Source organism: Rhinatrema bivittatum, chromosome 1 (genome assembly GCF_901001135.1).
Source record: "Rhinatrema bivittatum chromosome 1, aRhiBiv1.1, whole genome shotgun sequence".
Classification (NCBI taxonomy): Eukaryota; Metazoa; Chordata; class Amphibia; order Gymnophiona; family Rhinatrematidae; genus Rhinatrema; species Rhinatrema bivittatum.
In genome coordinates, this window is record NC_042615.1 from 744,405,257 (window position 1) to 744,424,025 (window position 18,769).

Below are 18,769 nucleotides of genomic sequence, written 5' to 3' on the forward strand. Positions count from 1 at the left end.
TCGATTCTCTCTTACGGTATAGCCCTTGAGAGGACTAGCCTAAAGAAACACGGCTCCTCAAAAGCCATAATCGACACCCTGCTTCGGGCACGCAGGTTTTCCACATCTCTGTCTTACATATGGATCTGGAGAGTATTCAAAGCTTGGTGTGAAGACTGCGGCCTCCTCCCGAGGACAGCCAAGATTCCCACGATCCTAGAATTCCTACAGGATGGCATGCAGAAGGGGATGTCCCTCAACTCCCTCAAGGTTCAAGTCGCAGCATTGGCCTGTTTCAGGTCCGAAGTGGATGGCATCAGACTATCAACTCATCCTGATGTGTCTCGCTTCCTGAAAGGAGTCAAACAACTCCGACCACCACTAAAGTGGCCAGTGCCTCTATGGAACGTCAACCTAGTACTAGACTTCCTAGCAGGGGAGTACTTCAAACCAACAAGCGGCCTGTCTCTACGTCTCTTGATCTTAAAGACAGCATTTTTGATCGCTATATGCTCAGCTCGATGCATCTCCGAACCTCAAGCATTATCCTGTCGGGAACCATTCCTCAGGTTCACCCCGGGCACCATACAGTTGCATACGGTACCATCCTTCCTTCTGAAAGTGGTTTCCCAGTTCCATATGAACTAAACCATATCCTTCCCATCACCAGATGAGCACAGGGATTCGTAAGACTCACGCCTCCTTCACCACCTCAATGTCGGCAGAATCCTAGTCCGATACTTGAAGGGATCGGAATCCTTGTTCATTCTTCACAGCGGCAAGAAACAAGGGGAAGCGGCATTGCAGGCGACCATAGCCCGCTGGATCAAAGAAGTAATTAATGCAGCCTACGTAGAGGCAGGAAAACCATTACCTCTACAGGTCAAGGCACATTCTACAAGGGCCCAGGCAGTCTCCTGGGCTGAAACCAGGCTACTTTCGCCAGCCGAGATCTATCGGGTGGCGACATAGTCCTCCCTACACACCTTCTCCAGGTTCTACTGCCTGGATGTTCAGGCCAGGGAGGATACAGCCTTCGCAAGGGCAGCACTAAGTGGGCCACGGGCAGCCTTCCACCCTGCAGGGGAGTAGCTTTTGTACATCCCATTGATCCTGAGTCCATCTGGCTACACGCTAGGAAATGGAGAAATTACTTACCTGATAATTTTGTTTTCCTTAGTGTAGACAGATGGACTCAGCATCCCGCCCATGGCTGCTCCAGAAATAGAGAACCTCAGATATCAAATCTCGAGACTGAGCAAGTACGGGTAAGCCCCGGCCTACCTTTAGTTCAAGACACCAGCAGTTGCCCAGGTGTCGGCGTTTATTGTTTCAGAACACTGGCGGTCTCCAGTTCCAAAAGGTTTTAAATATATATAATCATTTGAACCAGTTCAAGGTTAATCAAGTGTTATCAAGAATTAAGCAACATATATCCACGCTGGCTTTTCGAAGACAATACTGAAGAGCTAAGCATGCTGCATGGGTATATGTAGGCTGACGTCAGCTTTGAAATCTGACTCCGTCTCCCATCTTTCAGGAAAGCACAATACCCATTGGTCCTGAGTCCATCTGTCTACACTAAGGAAAACAAAATTATCAGGTAAGTAATTTCTCCATTATCTTTTACATGATGTACTTCAACATGCAATAGCTGCCTTGTTATTGGTTAGTTCCTATGATCACTGGCTAACTCCAAACCTGATTTACTAAGCTTTTTTTTCCATAGATAAAGAATAGCAAAGTTCTCTGACATTTTATTCGCCTAATAGACAACTGAGATTCTTTTAGACTTTTTTTCTTTCGGTATCATATTTGCAAACTGCTCGACTGGCTCAGACTAGAAAATGTACTTTTTCCTGTTGTGTGAGGCTAGACATACCCTGATGTTGAATTTAAAATAATTGTTAAGATCTGGCTATTTAAACAGGCTTACTATGTAACTCTGTTACTTATTTGTCATATATTACTCTGATTTTATTATGTAGTTCTGGCTAATTTCAGTTTTATATTTTTTGTTCATCTGACAGCTCATATGTAGTTGCCTTGTGATTGTGGTGACTGATTTTGTCACTTTGTAAATTTACTTTGTGAATATTTGTATCTTGTATTTTTGATCTGCTGAATTAATGAATTTTGTATTGTCAGGTGTGCTATAAATAGATATTAAGGGGTAGATTTTCAAAACAGCGTGCGGGCGTACATGTGCGCACACTACTCGGCGCGCCCACCCCACTTTCCCTTCCCCTTCCCCTTCCCCTACCTCCCCTGCCCTTTCCCCCTTACCTTTTTCTTCTGGTTTTTTTTTGTTTTAAAACTTACTTTTTTTGTTTTAAAACTTACTTTTTTTGTTTTAAAACTTACTTCAGCCCTGGGGCTGAAGTAAATTGCGCGATTCCCGGCACAGCGGCAAATGGCCACTATGCTGGGAGCCTTTTTGCAAGCCCCGGGGCTTTACGCGCGTCGCTGGGCCTTTTGAAAATAGGCCCGGCGCGCGCAAGGCACTCTACGCGTGTAAATCCACTGGATTTACGCATGTAGAGCTTTTAAAATCCGGCCCTAATTGTTTAAACTGATGAGATGCTCCTTTTCTTGCTTAGAAGAAAAGAATATACCCTGATGATACTTGCAGTACTCTGAGAAGGAGAGGAACCATTTTAAATGTTCAACAAGATACCTTAAAGCTTAGGGCCTCATGTTGAAATTCCCTTGCAAAGGTTTGATTAAATTGAATGGCATTACATAAGGGTTTTTTGATCTGGAACATTTGATCTTATTTGTTAATAGTAAACTTGAGAAAAGGGAGCTTTGGACAAGCATGTCTAGTAGATCCAGTCTGTCAGAGATTTAAAGAGACTGTATATAACTCCTTATTTATATGTCTACATGTTGCCTCATTATGGTTTTGTTTTTTTCTTTTTAAGATTTTCTTTGTGGTATGTTTTTCTCTGTGGGCTTTTATAAGGTCTGATTTTACTAAAACATTTTTCCCCATTCTATGTTTAGTAAATTAACCCTATAATCTTAAGTATGTATATTTTAGTATTTATCTTGTTTTATTTTTTTATTAAGAGGGACTGTCTTTTCTTTGGAGATGTTTATTTTGAATGTAATATTGAAATGAATTTAAACATAACAGGCATTTTAAAAGATGTTACATGCAACTGTCCTGCAATGCATTTAAAACTTTTTCAGAATTATTTTGAAATGCTTTGTAGAGAGAGTAATGCAATACATGGGATTTGAAACATTCATTGCTACAAGACAACTTGAAAAGACAGTGTTGATGGTTTCATGGCAACGATCAGCTTTGGAAATCATGTTGGAAAACAAATCACATTGCATTACAGAAGCTTGGTCTTTTTTTATTTTTTTATTTTTTAACAACGCATAAGCTGAGTGCCAACAAATTTATTGCACTGAAAGTTCATTGTAATAGACTTTGATTGCTACATAAAACAAGTACTGTACAAGTGCCACTCTTGAGCCCAAGAATTTACTGAAGTACAGCAAATGTTCTGAACAGATTTAATTTGATGAAAGGCTATTGTACTTCAGTTTTTCTACTCCCTTCCCTTCCTGCATCAGTTGTTATTGTGAGGTTTCCCAAGTGTGTGGGTGACTCTTATATAATAAGGGATATCACTGTGTAAGTAGGCAGAGTTCCAGAGTCTTAATGCATGGATGAGGCAATGGTAAAAGAAAGAGGGTTTTAAATTTGTTAGGAGCTGGGCAGCATTTTAGGGAAGGGAGGGCTCCCCTTAACCACGGTGGAACCCGGCTGCTGGTGCTAACATTTAAAAAATAGAGCAGCTTTTAATCTAAATCATAGGGAAAAGCTGACGATCACTTAGGAGCGCATGGTTTGCAGTAAAGTATCTTCAAAGGAGGTTGTGATAGAGACTAAAGTAACCCATGTACATTTAAATAAAGAGCAGACAGAGATGAATGATTCCAAACTACTCATTTCAACTGATAAACAAGTTGTAAATACATTTTAAAAATCATGAATTGTCTGTATGCAGTTGCCAGAATTTTAAAAAATAAGATTGGAGAATTGAAATGTCTGACACTGAATAAACATGTAGATATATTAGGTATCTCAGAGACTTGGTGGAAGGAGGATAACCAATGGGACACAGAGTATAATATATAATGAAATGATAGGCCAGGTCAAATTGGTGTTCCATATTAAGGATAGCATAGAGTCAAACAATATAAAAATCCTGCAGGAAACAAATACAATTTGGAACCTTTATGAAAAGAAATTCCATGTATGATGGGGACGAGTATAGCAATGGGGGTATACTACTATCTGCCTGGTTAGGGTCAAGAGACAGATAATGATTCTGGCTGTCGCATTTCAAAAAAGATATAGTTGCAATGGAGAAGGTACACAGAAGGGTGACCAAAATGGTAAAGGGAATGGAACAGCTCCCCTATGAGGAAATATTAAAGAGGTTAGGACTGTTCAGCTTGGAGAAGAGATGGCTGAGGGGGGATATGATAGAGGTGTTTAAAATCATGAGAGGTCTAGAATGGGTAAATGTGAATCAGTTATTTACTATTTTGAATAATATAAGGACTAGGGGGCATGCCATGAAGTTAGCATGTAGCACATTTAAAACTAATCAGAGAAAGTTCATTTTCACTCAATGCACAATTAAACTCTGGAATTTGTTGCCAGGGTATGTGGTTAGTGCAGTTAGTGTAGCTGGGTTTAAAAAAGGTTTGAATAAGTTATTGGAGGAGAAGTCCATTACCTGCTATTAATCAAGTTGACTTAGAAAATAGCCACTGATGATATTAGTATCAGTAGCATGGCATATACTTAGTTTTTGGGTACTTGCCAAGTACTTGTAGCCTAGATTGGCCACTGTTGGAAACAGGATGCTGGGCTTGATGGACCCTTGGTCTGAACCAGTATGGCATGCTCTTATGTTCCTTTGTAACATAAATTAGAAAAGCTAACAAATTAGGAAACACGTCTCATCGGGACATGCTAGGGAGGAAAGGTTTCTAGATACCATAGATCAGAGGTCCCCAACCCTGTCCTGGGGGCCCACCAGCCAGTCGAGTTTTCAGGATATCCACAATGAATATGCATATGAGAAATTTTGTATGTACTGCCTCCATAACATGCACATTTTCTCTCATGCATACTCATTGTGGATATCCTGAAAACCCGACTGGCTGGTGGGCCCCCAGGACAGGGTTGAGAACCATTGCCATAGATGACTGTTTCATAGAGCAGCTGGTAATGGAACTGACAAGAAGAGGGACTATAGATCTAATCCTCATTATGATTCAGAATATGATGCAAGAGGTAACAGTGGTGGGGCTATTTGGCAATAGTGATCAATAGTGATCTCTCTCCTCCACGCGGCGACCGAAGACCTGCGCGACCGGCGCCGGAGCCCCACCGGGGGAAGGTCAGATCAGTGTTCGGCCTCCCCACCCGGGGGACCCCGACGCCAGCCGCGATTGCCGAGGCCGTTTCCGGCGAAGGAAAACCTGAAAAAAAGAAAACAAAAAAACGCGCCTAGGCCCGCCCCAAAACAGAAGGCAGCCAACCAGAGAGAGCCCGGCAGGGATTTAAATCCTACCCTGCTAGGCGCCTTCTCTCCCTTCTCTCTCCTCCACGCGGCGACTGAAGACCTGTGCGACCGGCGCCGGAGCCCCACCGGGGGAAGGTCAGGTCAGTGTTCGGCCTCCCCACCCGGGGGACCCCGACGCCAGCCGCGATCGCCAAGGTCGTTTCCGGCGAAGGAAAACCTGAAAAAAAGAAGAAAACAAAAAAACGCGCCTAGGCCCGCCCCAAAACAGAAGGCAGCCAACCAGAGAGAGCCCGGCAGGGATTTAAATCCTACCCTGCTAGGCGCCTTCTCTCCCTTCTCTCTCCTCCACGCGGCGACCGAAGACCTGCGCGACCGGCGCCGGAGCCCCACCGGGGGAAGGTCAGGTCAGTGTTCGGCCTCCCCACCCGGGGGACCCCGACGCCAGCCGCGATTGCCAAGGCCGTTTCCGGCGAAGGAAAACCTGAAAAAAAGAAGAAAACAAAAAAACGCGCCTAGGCCCGCCCCAAAACAGAAGGCAGCCAACCAGAGAGAGCCCGGCAGGGATTTAAATCATACCCTGCTAGGCGCCTTCTCTCCCTTCACTCTCCTCCACGCGGCGACCGAAGACCTGCGCGACCGGCGCCGGAGCCCCACCGGGGGAAGGTCAGGTCAGTGTTCGGCCTCCCCACCCGGGGGACCCCGACGCCAGCCGCGATTGCCGAGGCCGTTTCCGGCGAAGGAAAACCTGAAAAAAAGAAGAAAACAAAAAAACGCGCCTAGGCCCGCCCCAAAACAGAAGGCAGCCAACCAGAGAGAGCCCGGCAGGGATTTAAATCCTACCCTGCTAGGCGCCTTCTCTCCCTTCTCTCTCCTCCACGCGGCGACCGAAGACCTGCGCGACCGGCGCCGGAGCCCCACCGGGGGAAGGTCAGGTCAGTGTTCGGCCTCCCCACCCGGGGGACCCCGACGCCAGCCGCGATCGCCAAGGTTGTTTCCGGCGAAGGAAAACCTGAAAAAAAGAAGAAAACAAAAAAACGCGCCTAGGCCCGCCCCAAAACAGAAGGCAGCCAACCAGAGAGAGCCCGGCAGGGATTTAAATCATACCCTGCTAGGCGCCGCGCGCCGAAGGAGCGCGACAAAGGGGCCTGCCCCTTTGTCTCGCCCCTTCGTAGAGCCCCCAGGAGGACCAGAGCCTTACCCATGGAACAACCGATATCTTCAACAAAGGCAACAGCCAGCAAAGATTCAGATTAACCGTTTCAGACGTATAGAATAAAAGTCCACCTCTCCAGCAAGCTCTCCAGCATTCATCCAGCCTCTTCAACAAGCTTTAAACATTCATACAAATCTCAGCACTCAACATCAGCTCTCAACCAAGATTCGCCCCAGCATTTTACCCCAGCACTCAACTTCAGCACTCAGACTTAGTGACCTCCAGAAGTGGAGCTCTACCACCACTTGATCAAACAACCACCCACACCTAAGGAGGACTGAGCACTCCTCCAATCAATCCAACAAGCTTATAGACTTCCTTTCAACAGTCATCCAAACCGCCCTTCATTCAGACAAACACCTTCTTTCATCCGTCCACAGACATCACTTCTTCATACAGACTCTCACCAGTTGTATCCAGTCACAATCAAAATATTGCTCAGACTAAACCTCTTCCGGAACCTCATTCATCATGTTCACACACAACATCCCAATCATCTACAACCAGAGGAGAATCTCCTTACCTAACTCCACAAACGTCTTACAAAAAAGAATTATTCCAATCATGACGTCTCCTTTGAACCAATTTCTAGGCCTCACGCTACTCTCAGTAACACTCCTCAATGCACAATCTTTAACTAAAAAGACACACATCCTCAATGATTACCTCCTGGACTCCAACCCAGACATCTGTGCCATCACAGAAACCTGGTTAAAAAACTCGGACATTGCCTTAACCAACCAACTACCTATCCAGTTATATGACATCTTCACCTTCCATAGACACAAAAAAAGAGGAGGCGGACTTCTTCTAGCCTCCAAGAAAGAACTCAGACTGACCGCTCACACCATCAAGACTGAATCCAAATTGGAACTAGGATTAGTCAAGTCAAAACTTCTACAAATTTTGTTAGTCTACGCTCCTCCTGGAGTTTTAGAAACCGACCCTTCACCCCTCATAGAATCCATAGCAAAACATATTAACTTAGACCTACCAACTATGATTATGGGAGATTTCAACCTCCATACAGACGCTATACCGCGATCTGCGAACTGCGAAGCCTTCCTCACCACCCTCACCGCTATGGGATTCTCTCAGACTATCAACAGCCCCACACACAAAGCTGGTCACATCCTGGATTTAATATTCATTAACTCTAAATTCACATGCACGGTTGATCCCACATGTACCCCAATCCCTTGGTCAGATCATTTCTTGATAGAATCATCCTTCTCCACATACAAACAGACTCACACCTCTCCGCACCTTTCCACCATTCAATTCAGGAAATCATGTCCATCTGATATACTCAGCGAGCAGCTCTCCAAGGAACTCTCCAACCTGGACCTGTCTAATCCCGACTCAGCCCTATCTTCCTGGCAAACAATTACTGAAGCAGTCGCAAACAAATGGTGCCCAATAACCTCCAAAACAATCAATCCAAAAAAAGGGGGAATCAACCTTGGTTCAGCACCGAACTAAAACAGATGAAACAGGACTTACGCCATAAAGAAAATAGATGGCGAAAAACCCCCAACTCAACTACCCTTTCAGCATACAAGGGTTTCTTACATCGCTATAGGACCTGCATACTACAAAAAAAAAAGGAATATTACGCCAACAAAATACACCACTACCAGTATGACGCCCAGGCCCTATTTGCTTACGTAACACAAATAACTAAATCAACCCCGCCACCTATTCCAGACGAACAAGCTCTATCCAAGGCTAATGAACTCGCCTCATTTTTTCAACTGAAGATCCTAAATACTCTCGCCCTCCTTCCTCCTAATACAACACCTCTCAAATCAGATGAGAATTTCAATTTGTTCGCTAAACCTAAGTTGGACAGCTTCGAATTAATCTCCACCAAAGAGATTGAATCCATTCTAAAAAGACAGAAACCATCTAGTCATCCGGCTGATAATATCCCATCAAGACTCCTGCTGCTTATTCCAGACACAATCTCAGGACCTCTAACAAATATTATTAACAGCCTTCTAACTCAAGGAAGCTACCCAGACAGCCTAAAAACTGCTTCTCTTAAGCCCCTCCTCAAGAAACACAATCCAGACCCTAATGTACTAGCCAACTTTAGACCCATCTCCAATCTACCATTCGTTGCCAAACTTACAGAGAAACTGGTAAACACCCAGCTTTCAGAATATCTAGAGGACCATAAGATCCTATACCCCTCGCAATATGGCTTCCGGAAATCACGCAACACGGAGACCCTCCTCATTTCGCTTACAGACCATATTATAATGGGATTAGACAAAGGACATTCCTTCTTATTAGTTCTGTTAGACATTTCGGCGGCATTTGACACAGTCAACCACACCATCCTCCTGGATCGCCTTGAGGATATCGGCATCTCCGGATCAGCCCACAACTGGTTCAGGTCCTTTCTCAGCAATAGGACTTTTAAAGTCAAAATCAATAACAAGGAGTCACCTCTAACAAAATCTTCCCTTGGCGTACCACAAGGATCCTCCTTATCTCCAACCCTCTTTAATATATACCTCCTCCCCCTCTGCCAACTACTGACAGACCTCAACCTAATTCACTATCTGTACGCAGATGATGTACAGATTCTAATCCCAATAACAGAATCCATCTCAAAAGCTCTCACCTACTGGAATAACTGTCTTCTATCCATTACTAATCTACTCAACAGCTTAAACTTGGTCCTCAATGCCTCAAAGACGGAACTTCTCTTCATCTCTTCAAATGAAAACAATCTTCCTCCACCTTCACCGCACAATGCTCACATCACCTGTACGCACGTTAGAGACCTTGGGGTAATAATAGACAATCGTCTAAACCTTAAAAAAATGGTCAACACAACCACCAAAGACAGTTTCTTCAGACTACAGGTTTTGAAACGACTGAGACCACTCTTATTTTTCCAAGACTTCAGGACAGTCCTCCAGGCTCTTCTGTTCGCCAAAATAGATTACTGCAGTGCCCTCTTTCTAGGCCTCCCTAAATCTACCACCAAACCACTGCAGATGTTACAAAATGCGGCAGCGAGACTGCTGACCAACACCAGCTGCGGTGAACACATCTCCCCCGTCCTCAGAAACCTACATTGGTTACCAGTAAATTTCAGAATCCTGTACAAATCTATTACCCTAATACACAAAACCATCCATCAGCAACTCCAACTCGACCTGGATATCCCTTTCAAACTCCACTCCTCTAACAGACCAACGAGAGATATCCACAAAGGCACTCTGAAATTTCCCCCTACTAAAGCCACTCGCCGCTCTACGACCAAAGACAGAGCTTTTTCAATTGCAGGCCCAGCTATCTGGAACAATATCCCAGCAAATCTCAGATTGGAACCCTGCCTCTTAACCTTCAGAAAAAGACTAAAGACGTGGCTCTTTCACCAAGCCTTCCCAGATCCACCGGATAATCACTAGTTTGAGCCTCACTTCTTACAAGGACTTTGACACACTTCCTCCTGAACAATGGACACTGGCATTTCCTGGTTAAAGCATATGCTCTAACCCGTTAAATTATTCGTATCATGTTATATTTATTCTACCTGCCTCTATCTTCCTTCCAGCTTGTCTTTAAGCCTCCAAGTTTTCCATACCTTGTTGATTGTAACTTTGACTTATTCCTTTTCCTTTGTTATCTATTATTTACCAGAATTGTTACCTCAGTTTTACCCTTTGTTAAAATGTAAACCGATCCGATATGGTTATCTACTATGAAGGTCGGTATAAAAAACTGCTAAATAAATAAATAAATAACATAATCAAATTTAACTTAATCACTAAAGGGTGGGCATTAAGGAAAACAACTATAGTAACATCGAACTTTAAAAAGGGAAACAATGATAAAATGAGGAAATTAGAAAAAAACAAAACGGAGCAGTTGCAAAGGTTAAGTTTGTATGCAGCATGGATGCCGTTTAAAAACATCATCTTGGAAGCCCAGACTAATATATTCCATGTACAATAAAAAGGTAGAAAAGATCAAATGATTGCCAGCATGGCGAAGTTTTGAAGTGAAAGAATTTCACTTCAAAACTAGAATTTGGATCCAAATGAAGAAAATAGGCAAGAGTATAAACACTGGCAAGTAAGGTGTAAAGCGTCATTAAGTCAAGCCAAAAAAGAATTTGAAAAGAAGCTTGTTGGAGCGGCAAATACTCAAATAAAACTTTTGCAAGTACATTTGAAGCAAGAAGTCTGTGAGGGAGGGAGTCAGTTGGACCACTAGATGACCAAACATTAAAAGGGGCACCCATAGAAGACAAAGCCATAACAGAAAAACTAAACAGTACTTCAATCCTTAATTTTTTCAAAAATTGATTATTGCAACGCACTCCTACTTGGACTCCCTGCTACCCACATCAGACCTCTCCAACTCCTTCAAAACGCTACTGCACGCATCCTCACCAATGTCAATAAGAAAGATCACATTACTCCCACCCTCATTAATCTCCATTGGCTTCCCATCCACTCACGAATTATATACAAGACCCTTACCCTCATCCACAAAAGTATTATTAACGAACATTACAACTGGCTAAACCCACCTTTTCTCCCTCGTATCTCCACAAGACCCACCCGCTCCTCTCTTCGTGGAACCCTTATTCCCCCCTCCATAAAATCCACAAGACTCATCTCCACCACCAATAGGGCCCTTTCCCTCGCAGGCCCATCCCTGTGGAACTCCATGCCTCTTGACCTACGCACCGAAACATCCACACCCACCTTCAAAAAGAAACTCAAAACCTGGCTCTTCCTCCAAGCATACCCCCAATCATCATCATCACCTACTAGCACTCAAACCCAACCTCCCTCTCGTATCAACACCCCCACTACAGGACCCCCACCCACCCTCTCGAAGGAACTACAAACCCCACACTTAACCTCCTGCACATAATAAATTGCCACCTAGCAGAACCGCACACATCTTCTCACTTCTTTCACTGTTGGCCATGCGCTTAGACAAATTTTGTATATAGCCTATGTACATATCATTTCCCCATTGATTCCCTGTACATATTTTTTCCTCATGTATCTGTTCTCACCCCCCCCCACCCCCTTCTTTGTCGCGATCACCCCCACCCCTCCCTCCCTTAGTTATCAAGTTATTTACTCTGTTACTATTGTTTATGTTACACACTGTTCCTTGTAAAGGCTTTGCCTATATATTTTTGGTTTGTAAGTTATCTGTAAACCGGCACGATGTGCAAACGGCTGTCGGTATATAAAATTAAATAAACAAATAAATAAATAAATAAATAAATTCTTTGCTTCACTCTTTACTGAGGAAGATACATATGCTGTAAACATTCTTTGAGGATGATGATTCAGAGGCACTGAATCAAATCACAGTGAGCCAGGAAAATGTAAATGAGTAAATTGACAAACTAAAGCAGGGGTCGGGAACCCATGGCTCGCGAGCCAGATATGGCTCTTTTGAGGGCTGCATCTGGCTCGCAGACAAGTGTCGCCATACTTCGCGGTTCCCCGCTGACCCAGCTGCTCCCCGGTCCTCCGCCGCCTGGGCTTAAAATGCTGTCAGCCCGGGCGGTACGCGGCAGGACAGCTGGAGTCAGCGGCACCGGCGGGCTCTCTTCTCCTCCCCCCCTCACCCCGCGGCCCGGAAGAGGAAGTGGAGAGCATCGGGTGCCTGCGCGGGAAGAAGAGACCACACTAGCGTGGTCTCTTCTTCCGCGCAGGCACCCGATGCTCACCACTTCCTCTGCCGGGCCGCGGGGGGGAGGAGAAGAGAGCACGCCGACTGGAGTCATCCGGGTGCCTGCGCGGGAGTCATCGGGTGTCAGCCGGGTGCCAGCGCTGGAGTCATCGGGTGCCTGCGCGGGAGTCATCGGGTGTCAGCCGGGTGCCAGCGCTGGAGTCATCGCGCAGGCACCCGATGCTCTCCACTTCCTCTTCCGGGCCGCGGGAAGAAGAGAGCACGCCGGTGCTCTCTTCTTCCCGCGGCTGACACCCGATGACTCCCGCGCAGGCACCCGGATGACTCCAGTCGGCGTGCTCTCTTCTCCTCCCCCCCGCGGCCCGGAAGAGGAAGTGGAGAGCATCGGGTGCCTGCGCGGGAAGACCCGCGCAGGCACCCGGCTGACACCCGATGACTCCCGCGCAGGCACCCGGATGACTCCAGTCGGCGTGCTCTCTTCTCCTCCCCCCCGCGGCCCGGAAGAGGAAGTGGAGAGCATCGGGTGCCTGCGCGGGAAGACCCGCGCAGGCACCCGGCTGACACCCGATGACTCCCGCGCAGGCACCCGGATGACTCCAGTCGGCGTGCTCTCTTCTCCTCCCCCCCGCGGCCCGGAAGAGGAAGTGGAGAGCATCGGGTGCCTGCGCGGGAAGACCCGCGCAGGCACGCTAGTGTCCGACGGGAAGAAAACTGCAGCGCGGCTCGGAGGAAAATGAAAATCTTCAACCGCGGCCGATGGGACTCCGCCTTCGCCTCCGCGAGGGCTGAAAATGAAGGAGGTTAGCGTTGGGAGGTGGCTGCTGCTGCTGCGAGTCCCCGGGGGAGAGAGAGAGTGAATGAGCGAGCAAGCATGTGTGTTTGAGATCCTGTGTGTGTGAGTGAGAGATTGCATGTATGTGAATGATTGAGAGCCTGTATATGTGAAAGAGAGTATGTCTGTGATTGAGATCCTGCCTGTGAGAAAGAGAGCATGAATGTAAGTTTACCATTGGGACCCTGTATGTGTAAGTTTGTAATTGAAAACCTGTTTGTTTGAAAGAGTATGTGTGTATGATTGAGATCCTTTGTGTGTGAGAGAGATCATGTGTATGTATGATTAAGAGCCTGTGTGTATAAGTAAGAGAGAGATCATGTGTGTCTGTGTCTGATTGACAGCTGGTTTAGGTGAGGGAGCATGTGAGTATGTGATTGAGAGCCTGTGTTTAAATGAGAGAGAGAGACCATGTGTGTCTGTGTGATTGAGAGCTGATTTAGGTGAGGGAGCATGTGAGTATGTGATTGAGAGCCTGTGTGTAAATGAGAGAAAGAGAGGACATGTTTGTAAGCATGTGAATGAGAGTCTGTGTGTGAGAGAAAAAGACAGCATGTATTTATGTGATTGAAAGCCTGTGTGTGTGTAAGCGTGAAAAGATAGACAGCATGTGTGTAAATGTGTAATTAAGAGCCTATATAAGTGAGAGAGAAAAAACATTTGTATATGTGAGTGACTGAGAGCATGTGTGTATAGGTGTGTCATTGAGAGCCAGTGTGAGAGAGAGCGCTGGTATGTGACTGAGAGAGGAGAAAGTTCCAAGCAAACCACCCCACCTCCTGCTAATTCAGAACAATCTCAGGACACCTGGATATCAAACGTTCCCAGGTATGCAGAGCAAAAAAATTTTTGTATCCTTATTATTTTTCATTACTGGATCTTTGTGTCTGCTATTTTGAAATATTTTGTTGGTATCTGGAAATGTTTTATATGAGTTTTTAATTATTGGATATTCCACTCATCAGCTGTTTCGAAATATGTTCTTTTTGTTAGTACAGTTTTACTGCTGATGATTTTATATTTCTTGATTTGTTTTATAAGGATGGGTGATGTTTCTTTTTTCCTTTGTTACACTGCATACAGAGACTCTGGCTTGTTGCAGTTTCCAATTCAGTTTTTGTCTGCATGCTTCTTGTTATGCGTTTTGGTCTCTTTATTCTATGTTAGGTGAGGGACAGCACGTGATTCAGGTGAGGTTTTCTGCTGGCGTGTAGTTTCTGTGTAGGACTCTATAGCAGCCTGACGTGGTCCGTTTTCCTAATAGGAGATGTATTGGTGTCTTAAGGCCTGGTGTAATATTTTCAGAGACTTATTGTACTTTAAAAGTGTGATCTTACATAAAATGCACACATTTACTTGTATTTAGTTTTAAACATATTGTATGGCTCTCATGGAATTACATTTTAAAATATGTGGCGTTTATGGCTCTCTCAGCCAAAAAGGTTCCTGACCCCTGAACTAAAGCATTGTTCTTGGGCTCAGTGTGTTTGAAAATCATTTTGTTTGGTCTCCTATCATTTTCTAAACTTATTTTAATTACATATTATAACTGCAACTTTCAAACTGATGTGCGGGTGTACATGGACACGTGTGCGCTGGTGCGTGCCTAGGGATACAGCAGTTTTATAACTTGTGTGCACATATGTACGCATGTTATAAAATAGCCTGGCGTGCGCATATGTGCTCCCAGCTGCATAAATCCCGCTTGTACTGCGTAAGTCGGGGGATTTTAAATTGGGTGTGCGCCCCTACTATTGCCGGGTTACCATTTCGTCCATCATTTCGCCCTCTTAAGAGCTAGGTCTTCCAAACCCCCTTGGTTTAATATCTTATACTCCGCCCAGTTAGACCACGCCTTTCAAACCCCGCAGATATGGCTCTTTTCTTTTTTTTTTAACGTATACCTCCTGGGCACTAGACCTGGACGCGCACCCAGGTGAGTATTTATTTGCGTGCACATCTCTTGGCCCTGCCCCAGAATGCTCGTGCTCTACCTAGACCACGTTCCTTGTTCAAAACTAGTGAGATGTGCTCACCGTGGGAAATACGCGCGCATCTTGGCAGCTTTTGAAATTTGCTTACTGCATGCCAGCCTGACATGTGCGTGTATCTCCCAAATTTGGCTTATGCTGGGTTTAAAATTTGCCTTTAATGGTATTATATTACTTAATATTTTTATATTTTTTTGTATCCTTTTATTTATGGTCTCACGCATTTCTTTAAAAATCTTATTCATTGAATCTAAAACTCATTTGTTTGTGCTTTATATATACTTGATGGTTGGTGGGGTTCTGATAAGGAACAGTAGAATAGCACCCTGACTCGCTGGTAAAACGGGAGGAGCTTTCAAAAACTGTAAAGAATATAGTCTGAGAAATGAAATGAAAATCAGAATGAGGAAAGAAGATTCTTAGGGACTTAATTTTAACTGTGACCACTATGCTGTTATTTTTTCTCTAACATTGTTTTCATAACAAAAGAACCATTGGTGTGTTCTACTAATTTAAAATTGCATTCCAATGTTCCATTTGGTGGACATCTGTTTTTATTCAGGCACAAGGGTATTCACAACTTGAACATACACTAATATAAAACATTGGCATACACGAAACAGGATAGAGCATTTAGCCTGATCATTCACTGTCCTTGCATTGCTAGGGTAAAATGTGCCCTGTTATCCATCACAGTCTTGCTTTCTGCCTTTCTCATAGGTATGGAATGTGAGAGAAGGGCAGGCTTCACACCAAGGACAGGCTTTTGGCATACTTTATTCAGAAATGTTACAGGATCTGGTGGGAGCTGGGCTCCATGGTACTCAGTGTTTGAAAAATACACTGGATGTTTTGCTATTTGGTGAGGCGACAGTGTCCTCAATAGGGGCCTGGCTGGAGAAGGAGGAGGGCCTCAGAAAGGGAGACTGCGTCTTCAGCTCTGAGTGGATCTCGGGGGAAAATAGAGAGAGAGGAGAACTGTTGGGGGGAGAAGAGGGAGAATGAGAGTGCTGGGGCTGGGGAGAGAGAAGGAGAATGAGCATGCTGAAGGAAAAGAGGAGAAAAAGGGAGTGGTGACTTGAGGAATAGAGAGAGAGAGAGAACTGCTCCTACATTGAATGAATAATAATTTAAAAAGGTAGTTCAGTGGGTACTCTGTTATCTCTGTCAGAAATGTGAATGAAATTGGATGAATAGCTCAAACGTTTAGGGGGTTGGGGAGACAGGCTATGCTAATGGTCTAAACAAAAAAGCTACTGGGTTAGGTCCAGTAGAAGCCTCCACTTTTCCAGTGGGGAAAAGGAAGTAAGTTCAAAAAGACTGCAGGTTGCAGACAGACAGACATGATGATCTTATAAGTTTCTCTATAGGAAACTAGGCAAAAAGCTAGAATTCCGATCATAGGTCACATATAAATGATAGGGTTGTTGCTGATTATATTCCTATAGGGAAACAGGTCAGTTCATTTGAAATCACAGTGTGGTAAGAGCACAGTATGATGTCATGGATCATTTTTAAAGCTGTCTTGCCATTGGTTAATATCAAGCATTTTTAAAGCTGCCTGACTATTTATAAGTTCCTGTGATCACCGGCTGACTCCAGATCTGATTTACTAAGCTTCTTTCCCATAAACAAAGAATGGGTAAAAAAGCCTTGGTAAATCAGGGCTTCCATTCCTTGCCTAGGTTGCTACAGGAGAAAACGTTTCTAATATTTAATGATGTATTTATACAAAATTCTGTACCAGAGAAGGAAACAGGCAACGCACTCCCCCCCCACCCCCAGCTCATCAGGAGCAGAGACCCATAAAGCTCATCAGGAGGATGAGCTTTATGGGTCTCTGCTCTCCATTTCAACTCCCACTCCTGTCCTTCTCCTCTCTCTCCCTGAGCTACGTTGATGCTTAAACCCCAGACTCACCTCTGTCTGAGCCTGGAAGGTCCATCCGCTGCTGCTGACATTGAGCAGGGCCCGACCCTATAAGAGCCAGTCTGTAGACCAATCAGCTATTCCAGATCGGGGGGTGGGGAGATAATCTTTGCCTCTGCTTGGCCTCCCTCCCCTGTCCTGCTCTGCCTCTCCCCGAACCATGTTGATATTAGAATCCTGGACTCCCTTCCATCTGAGCTGAGAAGGGCCCTTTCTGCTGTTGCTGACATCATCGACTGAATTCTGACCCTTTAAGAGCCGGGCCAGAGGCAGGACCCCAACTAGTGGGCCTGACTCTGTAGGTCCATGCCAAAGGGCCCTGCCCTTTTAGTGCATCTCTTTGTGTACTCCAACATGCACCTGTCTAGTTGTCCATCTTTTCACTCTCACACTAGATCTTGGACATATCTGTACTTAATGGCATCTTCCCTCTAAACTACCTGCGTACACTCAGCTTAGTACCTCCACTGCCACATTGCTTGCAAGATGTGCTACGCTCGGAACCAAGCTACCACCCCCACCCTCATTGTAACCAGTATCTATCATCACTTGTCAAGATAAATATTCACCACACTACAAGCCTTCCACAGGCCAAAACTCCCACACAGATCCCTCATCTGACCTCCGAGTGACATCCAAACCTTGGTTAGCACACATCCCAGAAAAACACTACCTCAAGGACCCAAACTCTACTCTTAAACTCATGTTCCAGCCATCTGTTTGATCTATTTGCAGATGAACATGCATATATTTGGTGCCTAACAGAAACTTGCCCACAACCCTTTAGACATTCTCTGTGTAACACCTCTCCTTATACATATAATGGAAGGCAATTGCAACCATCCTCCTCCAGGCCAACACTTACCCCAAATGGGGACTTTTCCTAGTTTACTATCCATTAGCCAGCAGCCATGAATCACTCTATGACCTCATTCAACTAATCTCAGAAATTATACTTCAACACCCGAGGACCCAGATCATGGATGATTTCACCATTTATGTTAAACTACACCTGGACCTCCCACAAGAGTTTCTTAGTTCTTTAGACTCTTGGCTTTACAGAGCTAATCAATACACCAACCATAAGGCAGGATACACCCTGAACCTGATACTCACACCACTACAACTATGTGCGCCACAGAATATACAAGCCATCCTACTCTCCTGAACTGATCACCAAGTGATACTTTTGATATGCAACCTTGCCCCATCTGGAAAATAACAATGGAAAGGACCACCAAACGTGTCCACCCAACATCACACCTTTACCCAGAATCCCTTCTGCTTGCCTTCTGCTCATATGAGGGCATCCCATCTACCACTGCTCTGGTAGATACTTGGAACAATGATAGTGAATCAGCCATCGACAAGATCGCACCTTGCCCCAAATGATCTAAACAACTACTGAAAAAGCCATTGAGAAAATGGTACTATCACAACTATCAGAACATCTGTGTTCAACAAATACCCTTGCCCCCTTTCAGTCAGGTTTTAGGCTACTCTGCAATACTGAAACTACACAGCTAAGCCTGGTGGACAAACTCTGGTTTTGGAATGGCCTTCCTCAAGTTTTGAGGGAAGA

General features: G+C 45.0%; 1 protein-coding gene across 1 annotated transcript in view; it reads left to right on the forward strand.

Moving 5' to 3' along the window:
* TTC33 (tetratricopeptide repeat domain 33) overlaps nt 1–18,769 on the forward strand; it is a 286,624-nt gene that overhangs the window by 102,047 nt on the left and 165,808 nt on the right. The gene's annotated exons all lie outside the window — the stretch shown is intronic.